Raw genomic sequence first — 27271 nt, 5'->3', positions numbered from 1 at the left:
TGTTTCATTAGAGCCTCAGAGGAGTGGCTGGAGGAAATGGTGCAGAGGCATTTGGAAAGATTACGGCTGAGATTTCTCTGGATTTGAGGAAGGACTAATGTTAATACTCATAGATGAGTTAATACTCATAGATTCAAGAGGCCCGCAGACACCAAGTAGGATAAATAAAGAGAAGGAAGAAGTCATTGCAGCTTTGGCTGCTTCACAGAGAAGCCACTGTCCCTGCCATGATGATGAAATTCCAAGAGGCATCACATCAGCCCCTGCCCCACTGTGACCCTTGCCCAGTCCCCATGGATGGAGGAAACTGAGTCATGGTGTCAGGGAGCCATACCCTGGTCACTGCCCAAGAGCTACCTTGGAATCCTCATTTTGAAAGTGAAATTGCATATTTTTCACTCCGTGTACTCCAGGGCCTGTGTATAAGACACTAAACTTTAGAAGCAAGGAGGTAGGACAAGAAGAAAGGCAGTTAACTTGGCCACCATACTGGTGACAAAGGTGTGCACCAATGGGAGGGGAGCTGGCGTAATGATTCAGCCTGGAAAGGTGAGTAGAACCAGAGGGAAGGCACGAGGATGAGCCATCAGGACCAGGTGGAAAATTTCACTGGGATCTGTGCAGTCCCTACACCCAGCCTCCTGCAACTGTCCTCAACCCTTCAACCCCACGATCCCATTCTACCACAAAGATTATATAGCTCCTTCTTTACTGTCCTGAAATGGAATTCAGAGATACATTTTTAGACCTCAATATAATTCCCTGACTGTAATAAAGAAGAAATAAAGATAACTTAAATAAAGTAATCTGTATTATAATAGATAAATGTTCAAGCACAACCCCACTAGGGACATGGTCTTCCAAATGGGTGAGTAAGTCTTGATAAAAATTGGAACAAGACAAAGTACAATCTCATTTCACATGATAGTTGAAAACTTCAGGCTTCAGTTAAAAACATACATAATATAAAATATAACATTATATATTTTATATATAGTAAAATAATATTAGGTTTTAGGAGCTGAATGATTATAAACAAGGTCTTATAATAAAATTAAATTTTGAAATTATAATTTTTGCATAAAGAAGCATTCCAAATGCTTCTTCAGCATTTTGGAATAACTTTAAAATGATTTAAAATGATTTTAAATGCAGTCCAATGGACATTCAGAAGTTGTGCTGGGTATGGATGATTCTTGGTGGTGTGGGACCATCTTACCCACTGTAGAACATTTTAAGTCCCCACCCCAGTTTTTGCAGATGCCAACAGTGTTCTCACCAAGTCACTGTGATACAAAATGTCTCCAGAAGTCTCCAAACCTATTCCGGGTTCCACCCATGTTGAGAGCTCCTGGTTTAGGGTGTGGGCTGGGGCTGGCGCTGTGGGTGGACACTTGTTCCTCTGACTGCCTGCTGGCCTTGCCACCTCTGTGGTCCACAGCCTCGGAAAGAACAGTCCTCATTGGCTTTTTCTTCAAACAGGACCCTGGGGATGGCTTTAGTAGCTCTTGGAACAGGGGAATCTTGGCCCTGTCTATGGTCAGGCATCTCCCCAGCTCACTGAAGAAGAATGTGAAGTGGAGAAAGGCTGAGAAGGGCCCCATAAAAGGCGGAAAAGTCACTTCCTCACTTTTCCCCAGTGAGAGAAGATGAACTTTGATTATTTGTCCATAAAACACACTCATAGCAAGGGCCTGGCATGGAGCACAGTGTGGGGAGCGGAGAACAGGGTCCTGCCCTCCTAGAGTGTACAGACTGGGTGTGTGGGGGAGAGAGACAATAAACAAGGAAATAAATGGTTGCAAGTGTCCCAACAATCATAGGAAAGAACAAGTGCTGTGTGTGGAAGAATAAACCAGAAGGACGCCACAAAGAAGGGACTGTTGGCGTGGGGGCGACCACAATAAGTTCCCACTGTCTTCAGAGCTTTGGGCCGGGAGGCGGGCGCCCAAGCTATACTCACCCGTGAGGCTGTTGTTCTCCCGCCAACTTTAACAACGATTCAGGTCTCACTGGACGCACAAGGTATATGTCCTTTCATAAAGAATGCAGAGCAATGGAAGAGTGTGTGTGGGGGTCTTTATCAAAGAAATTGTGAAATTCCAGCAAAATACAGTTTTGGAAGGAAACTCTCTTAGAGGCTCCCCTTTGGTGGCATAGCATCATGGAAATGAACCAAAGAAGAAAGGAAACATTTAAAGAACATCCTAAGTTTTAAATTAGACCTAAATGCTGCAATCTCGTCAAATAAACACCCAATCCACCAAATTCTAGCCCCACTAGCAGGAGTTAAGGAAGGAGCACTCTCTCAAAATGGCACCGGGGGCCAGCCCTGTGATGGGTGGACTCAGGTCATGTGACCCCAACTGCATCTTCAGGACTGATCTCTTGTGAGGCCCCTAAAGCCATGCTCCCCAACCTTTTGGCACCAGGGGCTGGTTTTGAGGAAGGCAAATTTTCCAGATGGTGGGGGATGGGGGTGGGGGTGGTCTCAGGATGATTCAAGTGCATTTCATTTATTGTGCATTTATTGTGCACTCTATTTCTATTATTATTACATTGTAATATATAAGGAAGTAATTATACCACTCACCATAATGTAGAATCAGTAGGAGCCCTGAACTTGTTTTCCTGCAATGAGACGGCAACAGATCATCAGGCATTAGATTCTCATAAGGAGCACACAGCCTAGATCCCTGCATGCGCAGTTCACAACAGAGTTTGTGCTCCCGTGAAAATCTAATGCCGGCACTGATCTGACCTGAGGGGCGCTCTGGTGGTCATGTGAACAATGGGGAAGCGGCTGTAAGTACAGATGAAGCTTCACTTGTTCACCAGTTGCTCATCTCCTGCTGTGTGGCCTGGTTCCTAACAGGCCATGGACTGGTACCAGTCTGTGACCCAGGGGCTGGACACCCTTGCCGTAAAGGCTTCTGGGGCTGGCTGGGTCTGCTTGTGGGTAAGGGAGAGAGGACAGAAGCCTGTGCAGCTCAGGAGCCCACACCACAAAATGCCCTGTGTCCTGGATCCCAAATTCCTGAAAAGGCTAAAGTAAAGGGCGATATTAGAGGATATTGAAAGTTTTGTTCCACAACTCCAAAACTTCTTTTATTGCAAAAAGATTTCCTTTACCAAGCTTTGACGTATATATATATATATATATATATATGTCTGTGTCTATGTCTATGTCTATGTCTGTGTCTGTGTCAGTGTCTGTGTCTATGTCTGCATCTGTGTCTGTGTCTATGTCTATGTCAGTGTCTGTGTCTATGCCTGTGTCTGTGTCTGCGTCTATGTCTATGTCTGCATCTGTGTCTATGTCTATGTCAGTGTCTGTGTCTATGTCTGCGTCTGTGTCTGCATCTGTGTCTGTGTCTATGTCTATGTCTGCATCTGTGTCTGTGTCTATGTCTGTGTCAGTGTCTGTGTCAGTGTCTGTGTCTGTGTCTATGTCTATGTCTGCATCTGTATCTGTGTCTATGTCTATGTCTCTGTCTGTGTCTGTGTCAGTGTCTGTGTCTGTGTCAGTGTCTGTGTCTATGTCTGCATCTGCGTCTACATCTGTGTCTGTGTCAGTGTCTGCGTCTGTGTCTGTGTCTATGTCTATGTCCTGTCTGTGTCTGTGTCAGTGTCTGTGTCTGTATCAGTGTCTGTGTCTGTGTCTGCATCTGCGTCTGTGTCTGCATCTGCGTCTGTGTCTACATCTGTGTCTGTGTCAGTGTCTGCGTCTGTGTCTGTGTCTATGTCTATGTCTGCATCTGCGTCTGCATCTATGTCTGTGTCTGTGTCTGTGTCTGTGTCTGCGTCTGCGTCTGCGTCTGTGTCTGTGTCGATGTCTATGTCTGCATCTATGTCTGTGTCTGTGTCTGTCTGTGTCTGTCTATGTCTGCATCTGTGTCTGTGTCTGCGTCTGCATCCTAATCTGCGCCTGTGTCTGTGTCTGTCTGTGTCTATGTCTATGTCTGCATCTGTGTCTGCATCTGTGTCTGTGTCTGCATCTGTGTCTGTGTCTGCGTCTGTGTCTGTGTCTGCGTCTGTGTCTGTGTCTGTGTCTATGTCTATATCTGCATCTGCGTCTGCATCTGCGTCTATGTCTGCGTCTATGTCTGCGTCTGCATCTGCATCTGCTTCTGCCTCTGTGTCTATGTCTATGTCTGTGTCTACATCTATGTCTATGTCTGTGTCTGCGTCTATGTCTATGTCTGTGCCTGTGCCTGTGTCTATGTCTGCGTCTATGTCTGTGTCTGTCTGTGTCTATGTCTATGTCTGCATCTGCATCTGCGTCTGTGGCTGTGTCTGTGTCAGTGTCTATGTCTGCGTCTACGTCTATATCTATAGCAGTCAGGATTTTCCAGAGAAACAGAACCAATGGGATATAGATAGATGATAGATGTGTACATAATATACATAGATGGATAGATGATTGATTAATTGATAGATAAATTAGATAGATGATAGATAGATAGATAGATAGATAGATAGATAGATAGATAGATGATAGATAGATAGATATGAGACGAGCATTATTAGGGGAACTGGCTCAGGTAATCAAAAGTTGAGAAGCCCTGCAATATGCCATCTGCGAACAGGAGAAATAGGGAAACTGGTAGCATGGCTCAGTCCAGGCACAAAGTTCTGAGAACCAGGGGGCCAATGGGGTAATTTTCAGTAGGAGCCAGGGGCCTGAGAAACAGGGATCTGCTGGTGCAAGTCTCAGAGTCCAAAGGTGAGAGAACCTGGAGTTGTGATGCCCAAGGGCAGGAGAAGAAGGATGGCCCAGCTCCAGGAGAAAGAGAGCAAGCAAATTGGACTTTCCCAAGCCTTTTTATCTGTCCTGGCCCTCAGCCAAGTGGATGGTGCTCCCTGCACACTGAGTAAGGGTAGATGTTCCTTACTCAGCTTACTGATTCAAATGCCAGTCTCTTCCAGAAACATCCCCAGACAGACCCAGAAATCATGCTTTACCAGCTGTTTCATATTCCATAATTTTGTCAGGTTGACACCAAAAATTAATTATCACAATCTCTATATGTATGATCTAGATCTGTATCTCTTTCTGCCTATCATCTAGCTGAGAGATGTATTAGAAGGTACTGGCTCATGTTATTATGGAGGCCAAGAGGTCCCATAGTCTGTTGTTTGCAAACTGGAGACCCAGGAAAGCTGGAGACCCTGAAGAGCTGGAGACCCAGGAAAGCCGAAGACCCAGAAGCTGGAGACCCAGCAGAGCTGGTGGTGTAGTTCGAAGGCCTGAGAGCTCGATGGTCAATGGTGCAGATTCCAGTCTGAGTCTGAAGGTGTGAGAACCAGGAGCACCAAGGACAGAAGATGGATGTTCCAGCCCAAGCAGTCAGGCAGATAGGGAATTCAACCTTCCTTTGCCTTGTTGTTCTCATCAGGCCCTTAACGGGTTGTATAATGCTCGCCCACATTGGGGAGACCATCTGCTATCCTCAGCCCACTGATTCAAATGCTCATCTCTTCTGGAAACACCTTTATGTAAACACCGGAAATGATGCTTAGCCAGCTACCTGGGCATCTTGTGGCCCAGTCAAGTTGACACATAAACTTAACCATCACATCACCCTCCTCTTTCAATCAAATATTGGTTAGGGGGTCATGCACTCCAAGGAAGCTGGCCTGGTGGCTGGCCCACTCTGCACTGGCCCCTCTATGCAGGCTCTGGCCCCCTCAGCTTTAGAGGAAATTAAAGGGTACTTCTTTAAGGGTCATTTGGAATGAATTCATTCTTGCCAGGCACTGAGCCAGGGGATGCTGCAATGACCATGACAGGCCAGATGCTGCCATGGCAGAGGGGGTATCAGAGGAACCTAAACTGGCCATCATGGCCAACCTGCAGTGAGATCAATGGCTTCTTTCAGGGAGTGGCATGATTCGATGGGGAATGTGGAGGAGGAAGAGGGAAGTCAGCCAGACCCTTGAGGAGGCCATGACAGTTGTTCACTGATAGTTCTTTGCATCAGGATGCTGGCCATGGAGACAGGGAAAAAGTGAACAGATTCAAGAAATATCTTGGAGATGGAGCATACGATTTAGTAATAGATCAGATGAGGGGTTTTTAGATTGTGTTGTCACAGAGGCAAACCAGGAGATGGGACTCACATGCAAATGACTTATTAAAGAAGTGTTTGCAGGACAAATGGGAAGGACAGTGGCCATGCAGGACAAATCCCAGATGGCCTTGGCCACCCAGCTCTTCCCCACTTTCTTGCTTGTCATTTTCAGAATAACTGTTGATTGTGCTGGGAGTGCAATATCTTGATATAAGGAGGAACTGGCCGGAACAGTCCAGGGTCTCTCCCTGTCCCTCCTAGAACAAGACGTCCTGCAACATCTGAGCTCAGTGAGTCAAATTCCCCTAGGTATAAAACCTAGAGTGGAGTATCCTTTGGCATCCCTCAGCTGTGGTGCTGCCTAGGGCATGTGCAGATGGACTCCACCCTCTCTGGCCAGCTTGCCTGAGCCTTGTTGGGGGGCAGGGACCCTAGGCTCCTGCTGTCTCCTGATGCCGGTCCGCGAATAAAAAAGTTGCTTTGCTTAATTCGCAGTGTGAGCTTTCTGTCTCACCCAGCTCATGCAAGTGGTAGAGTAACCTCCCTTACAGAGGGAAGCAGGATCGGGAGGAAACCACACAAAGGTGCAGTCTCAGGTGAGAGCTGAGCCCCAGCCAGATCCCGCAGGATACTCTGCAGCCTTAGTGATGTCCCAGAGCTCATCCCACCTTGAAGCAAGGGAGCTGGGCTCTCACAGGGCTGCAGCAGTCAGCCACAGGCTCCCAGACACTTCTGGCTTTTAGGGGTATCTGTTAAAGTGGCAGGGAGAAGAAAAGGGAGACTTTAAGGATCATACCAGGTTATCTGCCACTGGGTGGATGGTGCCACCATGATTGAGATGGAAAGATAAGGGGCAGCAGGGGTTCGGGGGATCAAGGACTGGACTCCTTGAGTGTGAAGTGCCTGTTAGACGTTCCAGCGGCGATGTCAGGTAGACCATTGGTATGAATCTGGGCTCTGGGAATGTGTACAGGGGGGCTGGACTGAAGGTACGCTTCTGGGAGTCACTGGGTGTGGCTGGTATCTGAAGCCATGCCACTATCCACAGGGCCTTGGCATATGCCATCCCTTCTGCTGGGAACTCGCTGGCCTCCTCCTCACTTGTTAACTTCTACTCATGCTGAGGCTCTTGGCTCAAGCATCGCTTCCTTAGGGAGTGTCTCTGACCTCCCTGGCTGCACCAAAGCGCCCTGTTAACCTTGTTCTCCTGAGAACCCGAACTTCCTCTCTGTAGCAATGGCCGCAGCTGAGGGTTGGATCTATTTGTGTGATTTTGTGGGTTTTATCCACCATGGGGCCCTCAGCTTCCTCCTCCCGTGCTTGACAGAGTATTGGAGTGTCGCGCTGCTAATGGCTCTGCTCTGACGAGGTCTTTCTAGCCCCAGGAGCTTGTTCACGGGGCCCCTTTCATTCCCACCAATTTATTTGTCCAGCTTCATCTCTTGCTGAGCTATAAATGCCAGGAGACCTAACTGCTCACCCTCCCCGAGTCAGCTGTGTGCGATCCTGTCCCATGACTCTGCAGATACCATGTGACCCAGTTCGCAGTCGCCTCCTGTCCCCATTGCTGGAGCCAGCCTCCACCTCTCAGTGGTCCTTTCTGAGACCAGACAGATGAAATGAGGCGCGTTCAGGGTGGTACGGCTGTAGACGAGGGGGCCTTTCAAAAATGCCTTCTTCTCGAGGCTCTCTCCAGCCCTCTCTCCTAGAAGAGCACGTTTCTCCTGCTCTGTGTCTCCCCTTGGACCTTGTAATGCGGTCTGTGTTTTTTGAACATCCCTTGGCAAAACTAGGGTGTGTGCTTTCTTGCCTGAGGGCTGCAACCACACCTGAGTCCACATCGAGACTCCCTGGAGCAGAGCCCAGCCCTGGCATGCAGTAGTCAGTGTGTGGAGTCGCGCACTGCTGCCGTGTGCATCTGTGTGTGTTCAGTACAAAACTGCAGAAGGGACACCCCTTCATCCCTTGGGGTCACAGAAGTCCCTATTGTCAGGAAAAAGGCCTGAAAACCTCAGCCTCTGCTTCCAGATCCTGACTCACACAGGTCACCTCGACCTTATAAACAGCTCCTGCAAACCTGTGTTATTTTATGGCTTTGTTTTTATCAGTGTGTTTTGTCTAACATATTCTGAAAAATTTAGGACTTCCCGAAAATATCCCATTTACATGTAAAAGAGTCTGCTGGGAATAGCTAAAAGGAATCACATACATTTTTGCATGGGAACGAAATCTTTTAACATTTAGTATTGTTTTTATGGTGGTAAAATATACATAGCATCAAATGTATACCGTTTTTAAACATATGGTTCAGCAGCATTTAGTCCATTGACATTGCTGTGCAGCCGTCGCCACCACCCAGCTCCTGAACGCTTCATCTTTCCAAACTGAAGCTCTGTCTATTAAATACTCTGCTCCTCCTTCCCCAGCCCCTGGGAAACATTATTCTTTCTGTCTCTATGAATTTGGGTACTCCGGGCACTTCCTATGTGTGGAATTATACAGATTTGTCCTTTTGTGACTGGCTTATGTCACTTTGCATAATGTCTTCAAGATTCATCTGTGTTGCAGCCTGCATTTCCTTCCTTTTTAAGGTTGAATAATATTCTATCATCTGTAGATGCCCCTATATTGACAATGCTTTCTTATTTTCTGTGTTCTCCGTGCTCTGGCATTGGGATCCTTGATCCTGGAGAGTCTGCCCCCCACAGGGCTAGCTGAGTTCTAGAGCTAGCAAATGACTCCTCTGCAACACACCTTTGACACGCAGACCATCCAACCCGGAGCCCATATTCCCAGCCGCCTTCTTTATCACAAATTCACACACTGAGCCAATAATCCACCTGGCCAAGTCACCCCAGGGCCAGGTCCTGGACAAGTAGGGACAGGCCCTATACTCTAGAGTCCACCAAAATTATTCAAACCATCCAATTGAAACAGCACATCTACCCCATCATACCCATTCTATCCCATGAAAACCCCAGTAAAGGCCACGGGCCACTCTCTCACCTGACAGCCCTGGTGCTTCCTCATGTGGCCCTGGGTGGCCGGCCGTGATCCTGTTTCTAGGGTGAGGACAAGCTTCCTCCTTCACGGTGATCATTTCCTTGTCTGGGTGTCTCCCCTTTCCTGATTAAAACAAACTGAGGCAACGTTTTAACACATCATGTTTATCCATTCATCCAACGACGGACTTCTGGGTCATTTCCACTTTTGGGCTGTTGTTTCTTAGTGGAATATTTCAAGCAAAAAAAAAAAAAAATTGTATGCAAAAGAAGAAGCAAGCATGGGCCGGGCACGGTGGCTCACGCCTGTAATCCCAGCACTTTGGGAGGCCGAGGCGGGTGAATCATGAGGTCAGGAGATTGAGACCAGCCTGGCTAACACAGTGAAACCCCATCTCTACTAAAAATACAAAAAATTAGCTGGGTGTGGTGGCGGGCGCCTGTAGTCCCAGCTACTCAAGAGGCTGAGGCAGGAGAATGGCGTGAACCCAGGAGGCCGAGCTTGCAGTGAGCCAAGATTGCACCACTGCACTCCAGACTAGGTGACAGAGCGAGACTCCATCTCAAAACAAAAAAAACAAAAAAAACCACAAAAATTAGCCGGGTGTGGTGGTGCATGCCTGTAATCCCAGCTACTTGGGAGGCTGAGGCCGGAGAATTGCTTGAACCTGGGAGGCAGAGGTTGCAGTGAGCCGAAATCGTACCACTGCATGCCAGCCTGGGTGAGAATGAGACTCCATCTCAAGAGGAAGAAGAGGAAGAGGAAGAAGGAGGAGAAGAAGAAGAAGAAGAAAGAGGAGGAGGAGGAGGAGGAGGAGGAGGAGGAGGAGGAGGAGGAGGAGGAAGAAGAAGAAGAAGAAGAAGAAGAAGAAGAAGAAGAAGAAGAAGAAGAAGAAGAAGAAGAAGAAGGAGAAGAAGAAGAGGAGGAGGAGGAGGAGGAGGACAAGGAGGAGAAGGAGAAGGAGGAGGAAGAGGAGGCAGCAAGCATAATAAATACAAGGACTAACCATGTGCTGTCACCTGACCTAAGAAACCAGAGGTTCCAACTTCCCCTGACTTCTCCTGAAGCCCCCATGTGTCCTCTGGCCCCCATCCCTTTCCTTCCCAAGGGAATTGCTCTACCCTATTAGCATCATTGTTACCGAACGGACCTGGAGTCCGCTAGCCCAGCACAGTAAGCCAAATATCTACATTGAGGTTTTGAGGTGGGAGAAAGGAGGGTGTTTGTTTACTGGGTGCCACTCGGGAGCTCCAGACCTCCGTGGTGGCCTACACACAAGGGTTGTAAAGACAGCGATAAATTTCAAGAAAGCAGAAGTTACAAGGAAAATCGTATCAGTACATGGAGGTTCTACCTTGGTCTGGCCTAAAGAGGAGGAATATCTTGAAGCAGAGGATTGTAGGTCATAGGCAGATTCAAAGATTTTTGATTTGTGATTGGTTAAGGAAGCAAAGCTTTGTCTAAAAACTTGGGGTCAGGGCTGGGCTCAGTGGCTCACGACTGTAATCCCAGCACTTTGGGAGGCTGAGGCAGGCAGATCACCTGAGGTCGGGAGTTCGAGATCAGCCCAACCAACATGGAGAAACCCCATCTCTACTAAAAATACAAAATTAGCCGGGCATGGTGGTGCATGCTTGTAATCCCAGCTACTCACTTGAACCCAGGATGGGGAGGTTGCGGTGAGCCGAGACTGCACCATTGCACTCCAGCCTGAGCAACAAGAGCGAAACTGTGGCTCAAAACAAACAAACAAACAAACAAAAAACATTTGGGGTCAGCAGAAAGAAATGTTAAGGTCTGGCCTGTGGCTGTGCCCTCAGGAAGAAATTTAGAACAAAAAACAGCAGTCAGAATTCAGGCCTCAGTCCCCCTGGTCTAAGTCTACATGGCAGCCGATGGCATTTGCCATTCAGTGGAGATCTGGGCTTCTGAAAAACAACTCGGGACGTAGGTCAGGATGTTGTATTTCATTTCTACAGGGAACCAAACCTCTGGTGGCGCTAACTTATTTGGGCAGGCATCGCTTTAAGACACTGTTACGGTCTTGCTTATCAAGGAAGTTGCCGTTTACTTCTCGAGGCTAGCTAAGTGCAGGGAATTTCCCTTGAAGGAATTCAAGATTTTCCTTTATTTCCATGCTTGGGGGGCTCGGCAGGCCCCTACGAGGGGTCCCTGCTGTACCCGCCCCAGGCAGGATTGCAACTTTCACTACACATGAATGTCCTCATAAACAGCATATGGTATAGTCTTGTACGTTCTTGAATTTGACAGGAATAGCATTATTTGATCCAGACATGGGCCTGTTTCACGCAGCCATATGTTTTTGAGATGCATTCATGCAGAGGCCAGCAGCTTTAATTCATCCGTCTTCCTGGCTGTGTAATATTCCATGCTTCGAAGGCATCACATTTTCTATATCCACTCTCCTATTGATGGGCACTCAGATGTTTCCAGTTTTTTAAACTAAATCATGAACATTGCGTGTCTGTGTGTGCTGGGGGTGGAGGCATCTCTAGGGGACAGAGTCTGGAAGAGAATTGAGGGAGGAGGATATGTACATTTTTATTTTACCAGATAGGACCAAACTGTTCTCCAACTGATAAACCAGTTTGCACCGTGACCAGCCGGGTCTGAGGATTCCTGGTGAGACAGAGGAGCTGACTCCCACCCCTCACAGCTCCTCCACACTGGAGACATCCTTTTGTTCATGCTCTCCTCCTCTGCAGGCGATTTGGCATTTGGGAGAGTGGTTTCCTGGAGCTTCTTGCAACCACGAATGAAATGGTTTGGCCAGGACGTTTCTGGAAGGGAACCCCTTGTTTCTGCTGCAGGGACCCCAAGGGGTGTATTAGGCAGCAGAGACAGCCCGGCCAACCATCACACTATTTCTGCTTTTGAGAGAGTTCTCAGGACCCCAGAGAGGCACCCCCTGGCTGTTTGTGGATGTGCGTGCTGACTCTCTCCCTGTCCCTGGGAAGGAGATCTCCCTGAGACGCACCCCAGCCCCCTCTCTGACCTGGAGTTTTGGTGTCCTGCCGATCCCAGGCGACAGTGGACAGTAGCTCCATCAGTTTCTGGAAATCGGTTTGGCAGATGTACAGGCATCAAACAAAAAAAAATTTGCTTAATAACGTGCGTGTAGTGAAGTGTTTTTGTGCCAGTGTGCTGTGACAATGCAAAGCGTTTCAGTAAAGAAGAGGCAAATTTCTTTGAAATTAGAATATTCAAAGTAACTACTCAACTCAGGCCTTTTGATATTGCCTTAAGAAATCTGTTTTGCCCATAAAATCATGTCTCCGCTGTTCACACCACTCAGCTGACATTTATTTCAATTTTCAGATAGCAACTTCTTCCACTTTGCCTTCTGTAATTCAAAATGGAAATCTTTAAGTCCTCAGGAAATTGTTTTTATAATATTCTAAAGTGAAAATACTTGCAAATGTGTACTTTTTAGAACAAGCGTAAATTTTAAATTCAGGACTAAAGTAATCTTTTATGTGTGAACTTGTCTCTACTGTAAACCACAAGCGTTTTATTCTTTATTCTTTGAGCGTGTCTCAACTGCCCTGCGTTTTCCTGAGACTGGCATTGCTGGGTAGGGGTTTGAGCTGGGCTCGGAGGCTGCTCTACGTGCTTCATATGCTTCCGGTGTTTGCTTGTACAGCTGGTGCGGCCGCAGGCCTCTCCAGCCTATGGACACCAATAATAATCTGGTAATGCCTGCTATGGGTTCTTGCACCCATCCTCAGTTGGGGTCTTGGCTCCCTGCAAGTTTCTCTCAATCCCCCCATATATCGTGGGTGTCCCACCTGTGCTCAGGCCCAGGCAGCTGCCAGCTGGCATCTGATGGGCACCAACACTGCTGATGCTTGGCACACCAGCGCTAGTCTTTGCTGGACAAAGCCGTCCCTTCCCTTGGCCCAGCCCCTGGCGTCTGTCTCCTAGTGCTCTGGGTGGCAGGTGGGGAGAAGGCTCATCTCTATGGTTTGCTGAAGGGCTCAGGCTATGCCATTAAGCCCTATGTGCCTGGAAGGTTTTGCAAGAATAGCTCTTTCAGGTTTTACTCAGTCTTTCTAGGACCCGGATATGGCCAGGCTAGGCAGGCGCCTGGGCTGAGCGCAGAGGTCGAGGCCGGTTATGGTCTCAGGGTCCTGCTCCCTGCAGTGCAATCTGCACTTGTTAATGCATCAGCCTCTGCTGCCCGCTCCTGCCCCCTGTTCCTCCAGGAAACAGGGTTCTAGGGCTGCCCCATCATTTGCTGGAAACTCACATCCCAGCTTGAGCTCACACTGTACTTGGAATACAGTTTCCTCACAGCCAGAAATGCGCATCAACCCATTAGCCATATTCCTAAATGTGCAGCATCTCAGACCCTTCCATGGAGCATCTGGTACTACTTGCCGTTGGGTGCCACTGAGCCCAGGAGGAGTGAGGGACACCTTCAAATATCAGGAGAAGGTGGGGACAGAATTGAAGTCTCCAGAGTTCTTCTGACTTCAGTTATCCAATGAGGAAATGAGCAGGTTGTACCCATTGACCTCCAAGGACACTTTAAGCTCTTTAAACTATTAGGAGAAAGAATTAAACCTTATTGGCTGGGTATGGTGGCTCACGCCTGGAATCCCAGTGGTTTGGGAGGTCAAGGGAGGATCACTTGAGGCCAGGAGTTTGAGACCAGCCTGGGTAACATAGCGAGACCCCATGTATACAAAAAATTAAAAAATTGGTTGGGTGTGGTGGCACAAACCTGTAGTCCCAGCTATTCAGGAGGCTGAGGCAGGAGGATCACTTGAGCAAAAGAGTTTGAGGCTGCAGTGAGCTGCAATCATGGCACTGCACTCTAGCCTGGGTGACAGAGTGAGACCCTGTCTTAAAACAAACAAACAAACAAAAACTTACCTGAGCCGCCTCTCTTTCAGTGACCTCGTTTGGAATGTCCATCCATTTTCAGCCTATGTGGTCTGGGCCACCTGTTTGTGTAACCTGTTTATACCATTAGGACCTGCTCAGGCATGTTGCTGACTGTTCCATTTTCATCATTCAGTGGGTTGTTGTCATTACGGCCAAACACTCCGACTTGGCAAGCCTGGTAATGCCCAGCTCAAGATGGGCAGCTCTACCACGGAGTCACTGTTGTCCCATGCCAGGCATGAGTGTCTGTCTATGAACTACTTTTCAATGGTGACCAATTCTCTGCTGCTGCCAGTATTGCCTGGTTCTTGTGTCCACACCGTGAATCCCCTATCCATTCTTTCCAGATGCTTTCCACGCTTTCCACAGCATCCTTCTCTACCATGGGCATCTCTAGTACCACAGGATATGAAGAGATGTGGCCCATGTGGCAGAGTTACTTATCTGGCACCTGAACCTTCTAGAGAGACAGCCATTTCTTGCTCTCAGATCCAACAAAACTGGCAGTCTCCAAGTCATCTGATAAAGAGGTTGGAGCAGTATTCCCAAGTGTGCCATGACAAGGGACCATCTCCAAAGTCCCAAGAGGCTTACCAAGGTCTGTGCCTTTTCCTTAGCAGTAGAAGACACAAGATGACGTAACTCATCCTTTACTTTGGAGGGAATGTCTCAGAATGACCTACACCACTGGAATTTTTTTTTTTTTTTTAAAGTCTCGATTTGCTCCCCAGGCTGGAGTGCAGTGGCATGCTCATAGCTCACTGCAGCCTCAACTTCCCAGGCTCAAGCGATCCTCCCACCTCAGCCTCTGGAGTAGCTGGGATCACAGGTGCACGCTACCATGCCCAGCTCATTTTTAAAATTTTTTGTAGAAATGGGGTCTCTCTATGTTGTCCAAGCTGGTCTTGACCTCCTGGGCTCAAGCAATTCTCCTGCCTCAGCCTCCCGAGTAGCTGGAACCACAGGCATGCACCACCACGTGCAGCTACTTAAAAACATTTTTTTAGACATGGAGTCTTGCTATATTGCCTAGCATGGACCCCTGGATCTTTATTGAGATAGCAGACCCTTGAACCACTCTAGGGCTTATCTCCCACTCTCTGCAATGCATGGGTGCCTTACAAGGGCATGTAGGGTATGTTCCACTTCCTGCTTACCAGGTCTGATTAGCATGACATCTTCAATGTAGCATCCCAATGTGATGTTCTGTGGGATGTCCAGATGACTAAGGTCCTTGTAAATGTGTAATGATGCTATTCCAGGTAAGTGCAAATCAGTTTAGATACATCTTCTTATAGGGTTTCAGAGGGTACACACACCAGATCAACAGCTTTACACCGAATTCCAAGGCTGTGCTGATCTGTTCTACAGAAGACATTGTACGTGGCACAACAGCAGCACTTGGGGCTCCCATGCAGTCAGGTTTACAAGAATCCATCATCATCTGCTACGATTCAGATGACTTTTTCAAGGGCTGTACGGGCTAATTAAAGAGGGATATAATGGGGACAACCCTCTTTGCATCCTGTAAGTGAATAAGGGTAACACTTATCTCTCTTATAATGCTCAGACTTAGTATTGCTTCTGGTTTTCCATCTTGTTAAGTGTCTCCAAGCTAAACATGTGCTCAGAGACTGAAGAAATGGCCACAGAAGGTTCTCCAGACTCACTGGCTTCCTGAAAGGTAGACTTGGGCCAGAACTTCATTTATCACATGGCTTCTGTAGACCCCACTCTAATGGGGGTGGTCACGATGGTATTTTGGGTTCCCTGGTAGCAGTGTCAGATCTGACCTGTATTCACCAGTCCTTGAGAGGTCTGGGCATCACACTTCCCCACTATGAAAGCTATTCTGATAAATAAGCAGAGCAGAGGGATTGGGAGAATCCTACTATGTGGGCTTTCAGGATCCTTCCTCAAGAGGACCTTTCTTCCCTTCAATCTGCGGGCTCTGAGTCTGAGAACTGGTGCAAACCTAGAAGTTGGGGGAGAGATAATAATGCTTCCATTGAGGTGGCTGGCCTCAGCCTCCTGCTCACACATTCTTATCGTTTTTTGGTTACATAAGTCAAATAAGCACACTGGCTGCCCATCTACCCTGCCTCCAGAAAGAACACAGCCTTTTTTTTTTTTTTTTTTTCTTGTTTTTCTAGATGGAGTCTTGCTCTGTTGCCAGGCTGGAGTGCAGTGGCACGATCTCAGCTCACTGCAACCTCCACCTCCCAGGTTCAAGCAATTCTCCTGCCTCAGCCTCCCAAGTAGCTGGGATTATAGGCATGTGCCACCACACTCAGCTAATTCTCGTATTTTTAGTAGAGATGGGGTTTCACCATGTTGGCCAGGATGGTCTCGATCTCTTGACTTCATGATCCGCCTGCCTTGACCTCCCAAAGTGCTGGAATTACAGGCATGAGCCACTGCACCCGGCCAGAACACAGCCTATTATTCATTACCACAGAGCCCTGCATGTCAGCTCCTGGTGACCTTTCCACCCTCTCTGCCCGTTTTGGTAATGGCATCGTCTTGCCTCTGAGGGTTAAGAGTGCTACATGGCTTCTGTCGTTTTGGGATCCTCTCTTCTCCATGGACACTAGGGAGGTCAATTCTATAGCAGCCTCCCGTCATCAATCCTGTCCTGTAAATGATGGCCACAACCGGACTTGGCAACACCGCCGGGGCTTCCTTCACTAGTGCGTGTCTTACAGTCTTCGCAAGCAGAGTCCCCTGGGACTCCTGGGAACATACAGAGGGAGTAAGTTCTCCAGTCTTCCATTGTAACTTCATTGTAACATGTGCACCTTCTGAGCCATTTGATCCCTTTCTTGATCAAAATCTGCCAAGGTAACTCCAGCATTTCTTCCTCATCTCTTGCAGGCCATTGTTGTTGCTAAATCTCAAGATGGCAGCCCAGTGGAGCATTAGGGGCAGCTCAAGCTGCCCTTGTCATGATGAAGACTCCTGAGTCACGGGACTGTGCCCCTCATCAGTAAATTCTTCCCTACCTGGCCTGCTATTCCACCCCTAATCTCGCCCAGCACACTCCATCCACTCCCAGGCATGTGCTTCCAGGTTTGTAGGTGCACATTAGCAGGAACCTGCAGTTCCCCTCCCTCTCTTCCCTCTCCTCTTCTCTTGTATTGGGCTACAACCAGGCAAGCCTTCCCAGCTGGCCACGCAGAGACTTGACCATCCATACAGTCTCTGTGCTGCAGGTGGGATTGTTCTAGCCCACCTTTCATGAAGGAGGCAGCCTTTCAGGGGTTCCAGGCTTACAGGGAGCAGGGGGCTGTCGTTCCATCTCTTCCCTTCCCATGGGCTCCAAACCTTATTTCCCATCCCCATGGGACTCTTAAAACCAAGACCTCCGTTCAATTCCACAAAAACCCTTTGCTCCTAATTGCTCAGGCTTTCTCTTCCATTTCCCTGTTTGTTCCATGGAGTATTTCTTTTACGTTCTTGTAAGCCCAGCTATGCATTTCAAAGAATATCTGTGGCATTTAATCTAGCATGTTTACAGGCTTCATCGTTTTCATTGTTGTTGCTATTGTTTTCATAATATTGAGTCCTTGATATTGTAGGAAGCAGAACTCCTTGTGGTTTCTCTTTGCTTTTAGCTTCTATCACAAAAAAGTCATTTTCTGTTGCAGAACAAATTGAACCGTGGTTTCCGTGCTAGCATGTTCCAAACAATTAAAGTACTTCTTGCCTCTTTCCACCCCCGGAACTTTGGGGGAATTAATTTGGGAGTTGGGAGCAGGTTGAAATTTGTAGTGGGAGGGTCGTATTAATGTAGGATAAAATCACTGTGATGTGGGGCAGGGCACATCCTACTGTGCCCTCCCAATGCCCACATAGAGTCTGCTTTTGATTGGTACTTTATTTATTATATCTATTTATAAATATTTAGTTTTGTTTTCTTCTAGGTCTTTGCAGTTCATTTTTCCCCTCCTTTGACACATGTGCAATCTATTTTTGTGTGTGGAGTGAGGTATGAATCCAACTTTCCTCCCCCATATGGCCAGTGAATAGTCCTGGTTCTACTTCTGAAGACACTCCTGCTCTTGCCCACTGAGTATGACACATCCATTATTTCTGGGCAGGCAGTTCTGTTCCACTGACCGGCTGTTCATCCATGCATGGAATCAGTAGGAGTGTGTTTGGCTGCAAGTAGGAGAAAAAGAACCCCCAACCAGCTACGCCTTAGACAGGTGGTGGGTCTCTTTTTCGTGTGTAGCTGTGAATCCATAATGGACAGTTTCTGGCATTGGTTCAGTTACCTAATGTGCCACCAGGGACCACACCCTCCCCTTCTCTCTTTCCATCCATGTCATAACCATGTCTGTCACCTCCTGGGTACAGATGGCCACTGTAGCACCAGGCCTCTCCTCTGCTCTCAGGACAACAGAACGAAGCGTGCCAGCAGCATCTGCCCTTTCATCGGGAGTGCGAGGTTTTCTAGAGCCCCAGCCGACTTCTGTTCATGCCTTCTTGGCCAGCACCAAGGCACTGGCCAATTGTAGGGAAAGCTGGAAAAGTGGGTAACTGGACTGTCCTAAGTGACTTAGAGCAATGGTGATTACCTTGGGCTGGGTGTGAAGGCAGGAGCTCCGGTCTGAACCGCTGTAGTGTTGCCCTGAGAGAATATTGTGCCTCAGGGGTACTTGTGCAGGAAAAACCAAACCAAAGCCGGAATTCCTGGATGTGGCTGTTTTCCCACAGGGCTTGCATTCCACGATGGGGGGTGTGACACACCCAACCTCCCCCAGCAGGACTGGATGATCTGTTTAAACCACACCCCACTTGACCCCACAGGAGTAGGTGGAGAGCACGATGTGCCTTGGGGACCCCAACTGAGTGGGGTGGACAGCAGGGGGTGGTATACAGAATGACACTTGTGATATTACCATACCATAAGAAATCTATATTTGGTCTCTGCTCCTGGTTCTTGGCACACAGCCTCTAAAACCCTTAGAATCTCTGGTGTGGTAGGCCGGGCGCGGTGGCTCAAGCCTGTAATCCCAGCACTTTGGGAAGCCAAGACGGGCGGATCACAAGGTCAGGAGATCGAGACCATCCTGGCTAACACGGTGAAACCCTGTCTCTACTAAAAAATACAAAAAACTAGCCGGGCACGGTGGCGGGCGCCTGTAGTCCCAGCTACTTGGGAGGCTGAGGCAGGAGAATGGCGTGAACCCGGGAGGCGGAGCTTGCAGTGAGCTGAGATCCGGCCACTGCACTCCAGCCTGGGTGGCAGAGCGAGACTCCGTCTCAAAAAAAAAAAAAAAAAAAAAAAAAAACAGAATCTCTGGCGTGGTAAGAGTGCCTTTAGTATGCTCATCAGATGACTGGTGGCTGGGGGCCCCTAGGTAGCCTTAGGATGGGACTGGTCACCAGAAAGACCAAGGCAGGACTAGCCAGCCCCACCTCCCAACCTCCAGGGATGGGAGAGGGGCTGAATGTTGAGTTGATCACCAATGGCCAATGATGCAATCAATTCCGCCTACATAGTGAAGCTTCCATAAAACCCAAAAAGACTGGGTTTGGAGAGCTTCCGGGTTGCTGAACACGTGGTGGTGTCCTGAGAATAGCGCCCGGGGAGGGTGTGGAAGCTCCGCAGCCCCCCTCACAGCCCTGCCCCACGTGCCCCCCTCCATCTCACAGTTCATCTGTGTCCTTTGTAATCTTCTTCACAATAAACTATAACTGTAAGTGTCTCCCCGAATTCTGTGAGCAGTCTTAGCCAATGAATTGAACACGAGGAAGAGGTCGTGGGGACCCTGACTTAGAGCTGATTGGTCAGAAGCACAGGTCACCACCTGGGGCCTGTGATTGGCATCAGAAGCGGGAGCAGTCTTGTGGGACTGAACCCTCACCCTGTGAAAATCTGACGCTAACTGCAGGTAGTTGGTGTCAGAACTGGGTTAAATTATAGGACACCCTGCTGGTGCCCCCTGAGAGCCGCCACCCCCCGCACATCTGGGCACAGGCATATTCTGTGTTGAGTGGTGCGGGATGTTCAGGAGTGGGGAAACGCTCTGCTATTTCCTGTATCTTACACAGCAGCTCATGCCCTGCCGAGGCTGTAAAAATCCCCCACCAGTGTAGTGGCTTAAGAGCAGCACTGACTTATTATCTTACAGTTCTGGGGGTCAGAAGTCTGAAGTGGGTCTCACTGGGCTAAGATGAAGGCGGCAGTGGGGCCAGTTCTTTCTGGAAGCTCTGGGGGTCCCCGCTACTGGAAGCCTCTCCTCCGTCTTCAAAGCCAGCAGCCTCGCGTCTGCCAGTCTCTCAGCTTCCGTCTGCACATCAGCTTCTCTCTTCGGAGGACCCCTGTGATTCCTTGCAGCCCCTCAGGATCATCCCCCACCTCCAGATCCCGAACTCGGTCTCAGCTGCAAAGTCCCTTTTGCATATAAGGCAACACTCACAGGTTCTGTGGGTTAGGACCAAGCTGTTCTCCGTGTTGTCCCAGGTGAGAGGCAACGGCGGATTCTCCCTGCAAACGGAAACCCAACGCAGGGTGAATCGTCCCAGTCTAGGAAACCAAGAGACTCAAGCATAACCAATGAGAAACTGCCAAGTAACCTCTAACTAGGGACTTTCCACTTTAATTAACCAAATGTTTTCTTTGTCTGGCTTTTGCAAACCTCTCATAAGAGCTTCCCCCTCATGGCCCCTTGGCGGAGTCCTGAGTAGCTCTAGATCCAGTGCTGTGATTCATGAATTGCTGACTGTTCAAATAAACTTACTACAAATGTTAATGTGCTCAAATTTGTCTTTTAACACACCCAGCAGGACTGAGTGTGGATGTCCCCCAAGACATTATTCCATGAGTGTCGAGATCAGCTTTACTTAAGAGAGCCTTGAACTGGAATCACCCCAATGAAATCTTGTAACAGCTCTGAACACTGAAGCACGGGGGAGCTTCCTGGCTGGTGAGCACATGGATGTCCCAGGTAGGTGAGCTGCCTGGTTCCCCAGAGAGCGGGCATGGCTGGTGACCACATGGATGTCCCAGGTAGCTGAGCTGCCTGGTTCCCCAGAGAGCGGGCATGGCTGGTGAGCACATGGATGTCCCAGGTAGCTGAGCTGCCTGGTTCTCTAGAGAGAAGGCATGAGGCTCGGGGTTCAGGACCCCCCCGACCTTGTCCCGCACATCTCTGCATCTGGCCAGCGCTGATCTGTATATTTTGTAATAAAACTGTTATTGTAAGTACAGTGCTTCCCTGAGTTCTGTGAGTTGTTGCAGCAATTTATTGAACCTGAGGGGTTTGTGGGAACTCCTGAATTTGTAGCCAGTCGAAAGTGCAGGTGGCCTGGGGACCCCTGACCTTGCCGCTGGTATCTGAAGTGGGGGCCGTCTTGCTGGGAACCATGTCCTCAAGCCCTTGGAGTCTGACACTAACTCTAGGCGGCTGTCAGAACTGAATTACCATCCGCCAGTCGGGGTTGAAACAGAATATTCAGAAATCCCATGTAGCTGAGCAGAAACGTGCTTGAGAAGGGAACCCCACATCTGTTTAGAAAACGGTTTTAACACAGACACATCCAGAATCAAGTATAGCAATGATGAAGTAGATCAAAATGACAGCATTTATATTTTTGTGCTAAGTTCAGAAATATACATCTTTGGCATTTTAAGAACTTACAAAGTTTAAGAGAATTTGGCATATTTGAGTCTTCACATCAGACGTGTGATTCTAATTTTAAATGTGCTCTTGAGTCATGGATTTCGGAGCCCTTTCAGTAACCCATGAGCTCAACTCATGATCCCTTCAACCAACTAGCCTGACACCAGCGATCATCCTCTGTGGCTGCAGGCTGAAATCTGACCAAGTTGGTAAACAGTTTTTGAATATTTAAAAATCACCATAATTATACATTTAATGTATTTGATTTATAAGCATCACGTAATGACTTGGGAAGCTTTGTTAGTCATATAATTGAAAAACTTAGAAAATGGAATATAATACATTTATTATATTCCATTTGGAATATAATACATTGATTGCAGCTTAAAATGTTTAAAGGAATTTAAATTAACTAAGTAGGTAAATAATACAAACATTAATTAAATTCCTCCTTATAAATGATGATTGAAATTTGCCGGATCTATTCATAGAATAAGATTTGTAAGTTGTATTTGAAAGCTCACCGAGGGCGGGTAGAGGAACGGGCAGTTGCTGTTCAATAGGTATAGAGTTTCAGTTATACGAGGCCTAAAGTTCCAGAGATGCACACAGCACAGGGCCCACAGTTAACAGTACCACACTGTACACTTAGAAGCTTGTGGAGAGAGTCGATCTTGTGTTAAGTGTTCTTACCACAATTTTTATAAAAGCAATAGAGCTAAAAGTTCAAGGAAGAATTAGGGCTTAAAAATCAACTTTACTTATATTTATTTATTTATTTATTTTTGAGACAGGATCTCGCCTCTGTTGCCCAGGCTGGAGTAAAGTGGTGTGATCATGGCTCCATCAGCCTCCACCTCTCAGGCTCAAGCAATCCACCCACTTCAGCCTCCTGAGCAGCTGGGACTACAGGTGCATGCCATCATGCCTGGCTAATTTTTATATTTTTTTGCGAGACGGGGTTTCACCGTGTTGTCCAGGCTGGTCTTGACCTCCTGGGCTCAAGTGATCCTCTCACTTCGGCCTCCCAAAGTACTGGGATTACAGGTGCGAGCCACCGAGCCTGGCCTAAAAAACAACTTTAAAAACCAAACTATTTCTGAAGTCTTTTTCCTCCTCAAAGGCTGCCTTCAAGAACACTCAAAAAAATCACTGGAGCTGGACCAGAAGGAGGCTGGAATAAGGTGGATCCAGCTGTCACCTGCCTAGATGAGGCCCACAACAAATGGGACGGTAGGCACAGCAGGCGGTGGCCTCGAGGGCTCAGTAGGAGCCCTGGACCCAGGCTCCCAGCATTTAACAAGTCCCCAAACTCAGGGACAGGCTGAGTGAGCTCAGAGAGAACAGAGGATGAAATTGTGGATGGAGATGAATTACAAGCACGAGCAAAACAGGCTCTATTTATTTCTCACTTGAGGTTGTGGCCCGAGAATGGATCCACCTTGTTTCCTCCCAAGGACTGGAGGGGAACTGAAGGGCAGCTATGAGGTGCATCTCGCCGGCCAGAGAGGCGCTCAGTGCTGGGTAAGCAGCGAGCCCTGTGTCTCTTCCCCTCTTTTCCCTTTATTTCCCTTCTTCTTCTTTGCTTTTAGGCTTTTTGCTGCTTTCTTGCTACCTCCTCCTCCCTGCATCTTGCTGGTTGCACTGCTGCGGAGTCTGGGGCCAGCACGTCTGTCGTCCCCCGAGCATGCGGGTATTTGCCCATCATGACTACCCCAAGCCCCAGCTACCACGGAGGCCTAGGGCGGGGGTCTGATCCCCACGGGGGCCCTCCCCACAGTGCTCAGGCACTTCCTTGTCAGCAACAGGTGTGGAACCAATGGAGAAATCACCACGACCTTGGCTAAGCCCCCCTCTGGAGATGGGTGAGTCTCACCAGGGCCCCATCTGGGAAAACAAAACAGTCCCATTGATGACTCTGTCCTCGGCACCCAGAGTCAGAGCTTGGGGTGGGAGAGAGGGGGGTGGGGCTGTCTCAGACACGGGGCCTCTGGAAGACGCCGTTCAGATGCCGAACCCCGGGAGCTTAGGACTTGCCCAGGCACTCTGAGATCCGACTGTTGCTAGAGGCTGTGTGATGGTCCCCACAGTGGCCTCAACCAGCCCAGCCCGCAGCATTGGAAAGGACCACTTTTCTCATTTCCCTTTTGATCTTACTCTGAAAGTGAAACTTTAAAAGAAATGGGACTTTATTCTTGTGCTTATCACCTGGGTCTGCCACAGAGTACTCACCTTCAGCCAGCAGCTCCGGACCTGGAGGTGCTCCCCAAAGCAGCCCTCAGGACAGTCTGCAGTGCCCTGGGGTCACCAAAGCATCCCAGCCACTGTGCCTCACAGCCTCTGTGAAAATGAGCCACGACAGCCCAACCACCTGGGTCTTCAGAGCTTCTTGCCTGCTTGGCGTTGCCCTCTGTGATTGGCAGAAGAATGCCCCCCAAAGATATTCAGGTCCTAATCCCTGGAACCTGCAAACATTCCCTTATATGGCAACAGAGACTTTGCAGATGTGATTAAGTTCAGGTTCTTGAGATTAAGGGAGATTATCCCACATTATCTGAGAGGTCCCTAAATGTAATCACAAGTGTCCTTCTAAGAGGGAGGTGGAGGGAGATTTGGTGAAAGAAGACGGACACTGAGCACTGAAGCCAGGAGCATGGCTTGGAAGCCGGAGGAGGTGAGGATGGGCTCTCCCCAGAGTCTCTGGAGGGTACAAGTCCCTGCCGCCGCCTTGGTGTCAGCCCAGGGAGGCTGATTTTGGACTCCTGGATTCAAGACTGTTAGAGAATAAAGGTGTGTGATTTTAAGCCACCGCATTGGTGGTTATTGTTACAGCGGCTGCAGGAAGAAGACACACCTGCCCAGGGCCCCTCCTTGCTCTCAGCTCACCTGGATAGCTGAGCTCCTCCTCCAGGGCTCACGGCCTCTGCTGACCTCCTGGACCCAGCCATCATCTTCCCTGGCACACTGCTGACATCTCACCATCTGGTGGAGAACTTCTGGGCATCTGTCTCTGAACTTGACAATGACACTGCCCCCACCCCAAACGCCAAGCAAAGCTTCCATCGCGGTGCCCTCGTGGGTGTCTTCATCCCCCTGGACTCACATCAGCCAGAGAAATCCTGGTTATTCCTGAATCTGCAGTGACAGTTTTTACACAAGCAAGGGGCAGGTGCTGGTGCAGGACATGAAGCCTGTGGCCAGACAGTGCACAACAGGAACCTTTTACTCCACCACTGCCACTGAGGTGTGAGTCCCCACCATGCCCCACAGACTGTAGCTGCTTGGATATCTCCCAGGCCCTTCATGCAGGGGAGGGTGTCCGCTGCTGCCTTCCATACGGGTCTGTCTCCTGGACACAGTGTGGGTGTGGAAGGATGCAGTGTGTTTCTGGAGGTGAAAATGGAAGACATGCGGCACCAAAATTATTTACTCATTCACTCAACAAACATTAATTGGCATCCATGCAAGCCTAGCTCTGTTCTCTTAGGAAGTGACATGGTGGGTCAAAGCATGAGCCTTGGAGGCCAGTGACCTGGACTCAAATCTTGGCTCGACCACCTTCTGGCTGTGTGATGTTGGGCAACTTACTTGGCCTCTTGGTGCCTCAAGTAATTGTAGTACCAACTTGCTGCCCTCCACCAAGGTAGGAGGAAGACATGCGATGAGGTGGGAATGACACTGAGCACGGCGCGTGGCATACCGCAGGCTCAGGCCCATTCAGCAAAGGGCAAGAAGAGCCACAGCAGGCGAGGCAATGCGGGAATCAGTAGGATTTAAGGAGATGTGGGTGCCTCAGACTTGAAGGACACCAAGTAATTCTGGAAGGACCAAAAGCATCAGTGAGGGGCAGGGCCAGCAAGAATTTAACTTACAAAAAAGGCAGCGAGGACAAAGGGAAGAGAAGGGCTGGCCGTGGCACTGCCTCTCTGAGATAGATCACAGAGGGAAGTGGCCCGGATCTCCTCTCCTGCTCCCTCCACAGAAGATCCGTGTCCCCTGCCATTTCAGTGGGGCCTGGTGTGTGATTCCCGGGACTCGAAGCAGTTACCACAGGCCCTGCTCACAGGTGGGCAGCTGGTGGGAGGACTTGCAAACAGCCAGCCGTCTGGCAGTTGAGCTTCCCTTGGCCCCGTGTCAAGCTGTGGGCTCTGTTCTCTGCTCCTGGTCTTGCAGCAAATGCCATTTCTGCGGCCAGGTCAGGGAGGCTGTTGGTGCTGAAGAGGGAACTCCCTGCTGGCTACTGTCATGGGCAGCACCTTCCGCAGTCACTGCTGGCTGTGCTTCCTGGTGGAAGTGGCTGAGACTAGCACGAGAATGAACTTAGGTCTCTTCTGTGAGGCTGCAGGAGGGAATCCTCCAGGGTCTGACATCAGTGCTGCCAGCCTTTTTCTTTGCCCACTGTCTTATCTGCTTTCTGCTGCTATGACAGAGTACCTGAGACTGGGTGATTTATAAAAACAGAAATTCATTTCTCCCAGTTCTGGAGGTTGGGAAGGCCAGTATCAAGGTGTGGGCATCTGGCGAGGGCTTTCATGCTGCATCACCTTATGGCAGAAGGTGGAAGGGCAAGAGAGCTTGGGGGAAAGAGAGGAGCACCAAGGGCTAGTCCTGCTTTATAACAAACCACTCTTGAGATAACAATCCCACTCCCATGATAACAGGATTAATCCATTCATGAGGGTGGGACCCCATGACCCAATTACCTCTTAAAGGCTCCACCTCCCAATACCATCACAGCGGCAATTAAATTTCAACATGAGTTTTGGAGGGGACGTTCAGACCCTAGCACCCACCTCTCCTGGTGTGGCCTTCTTCTGCAGCTTCCCTGCTGTGGTGGAGTGTATTGCAAACTGGGCCAGGCTGTCACAGTGGCCATCACCACCTGTCACTTCCCATGGGCCTCATACTGCTGGAGTCCTGAACCACTGTACCCCAGACTGGCATCTCTTGTACCTCACCATTCCCACTCCCCATGGCTGCCCTCTTCCTGTACTCTTGGCAAGTGTGGTCTGGATTCCCATGGTGGCTCAGAAGTGCCTGGTGTTGGACTTTGGGGAGACAGCCCAACGTTTCCCAACAAACCCCACAGGCCAAGCCGATTCACATCACGGTGATGCTGAAGTTCGCAGGAAACCAGATGTGTCTGTGTGACGGCCTCCAATTCAGAAGTCTCTAAGTAAGTGGTGCCAGACAATTTGCTGGGATATGGGAAGAAATATCAGAACTTCCATTTACATTTATTTTTAGCTCATTCTTTTATATCGCCATTCTTTAAATATCTTTTATACTTCATATATTAGAACAGGGTTATAAGTATATAATTATAAAGAAATAAACATAAAACAGTAGTATAACGCTTCAAAATCTTTAGATATGATGACAACTAGTAAAGAAAGTTTTCCCACCATTAATCGAATTGATGAGCATTTATTGATCATGTACTGTGTGCAAAGCACTGTGCTAATTGCTGTGGGAATATTTTACAAAGAGAGAAAGCACAGGGTGTAGTCTTTAGCAGAGAGCGGAGAAGTGCCGAGTCTGAATGACCAACTGGGAGAATATTTGTAACTCATATCTCAGACAGGACTATAAGGAACATCCACAAAGCAACAAGACAATGGCCATCGGCCTAATGTGGGGAGGGTAGAATGG

The 27271-nt window shown here is 48.7% G+C and overlaps 1 long non-coding RNA gene across 1 annotated transcript in view; it reads left to right on the top strand.

Annotated features, from left to right (window-relative positions):
- The window catches only part of LOC144334161 (uncharacterized), a 65842-nt gene extending 38812 nt beyond the window's left edge, over positions 1-27030 (top strand). Inside the window, exons 2-4 of the long non-coding RNA XR_013403663.1 lie at positions 20781-20944; positions 23212-25310; positions 25366-27030. This is a non-coding gene — a long non-coding RNA (uncharacterized LOC144334161). The remainder of the gene's footprint in view (positions 1-20780; positions 20945-23211; positions 25311-25365) is intronic.
- The last annotated feature ends 241 nt before the right edge of the window (positions 27031-27271 follow it).

This window comes from Macaca mulatta, chromosome 14 (assembly GCF_049350105.2).
Source record: "Macaca mulatta isolate MMU2019108-1 chromosome 14, T2T-MMU8v2.0, whole genome shotgun sequence".
Lineage (NCBI taxonomy): Eukaryota > Metazoa > Chordata > Mammalia > Primates > Cercopithecidae > Macaca > Macaca mulatta.
Note: the sequence above shows the minus strand (reverse complement) of the source record. Positions and strands in the feature narration are given on the sequence as shown.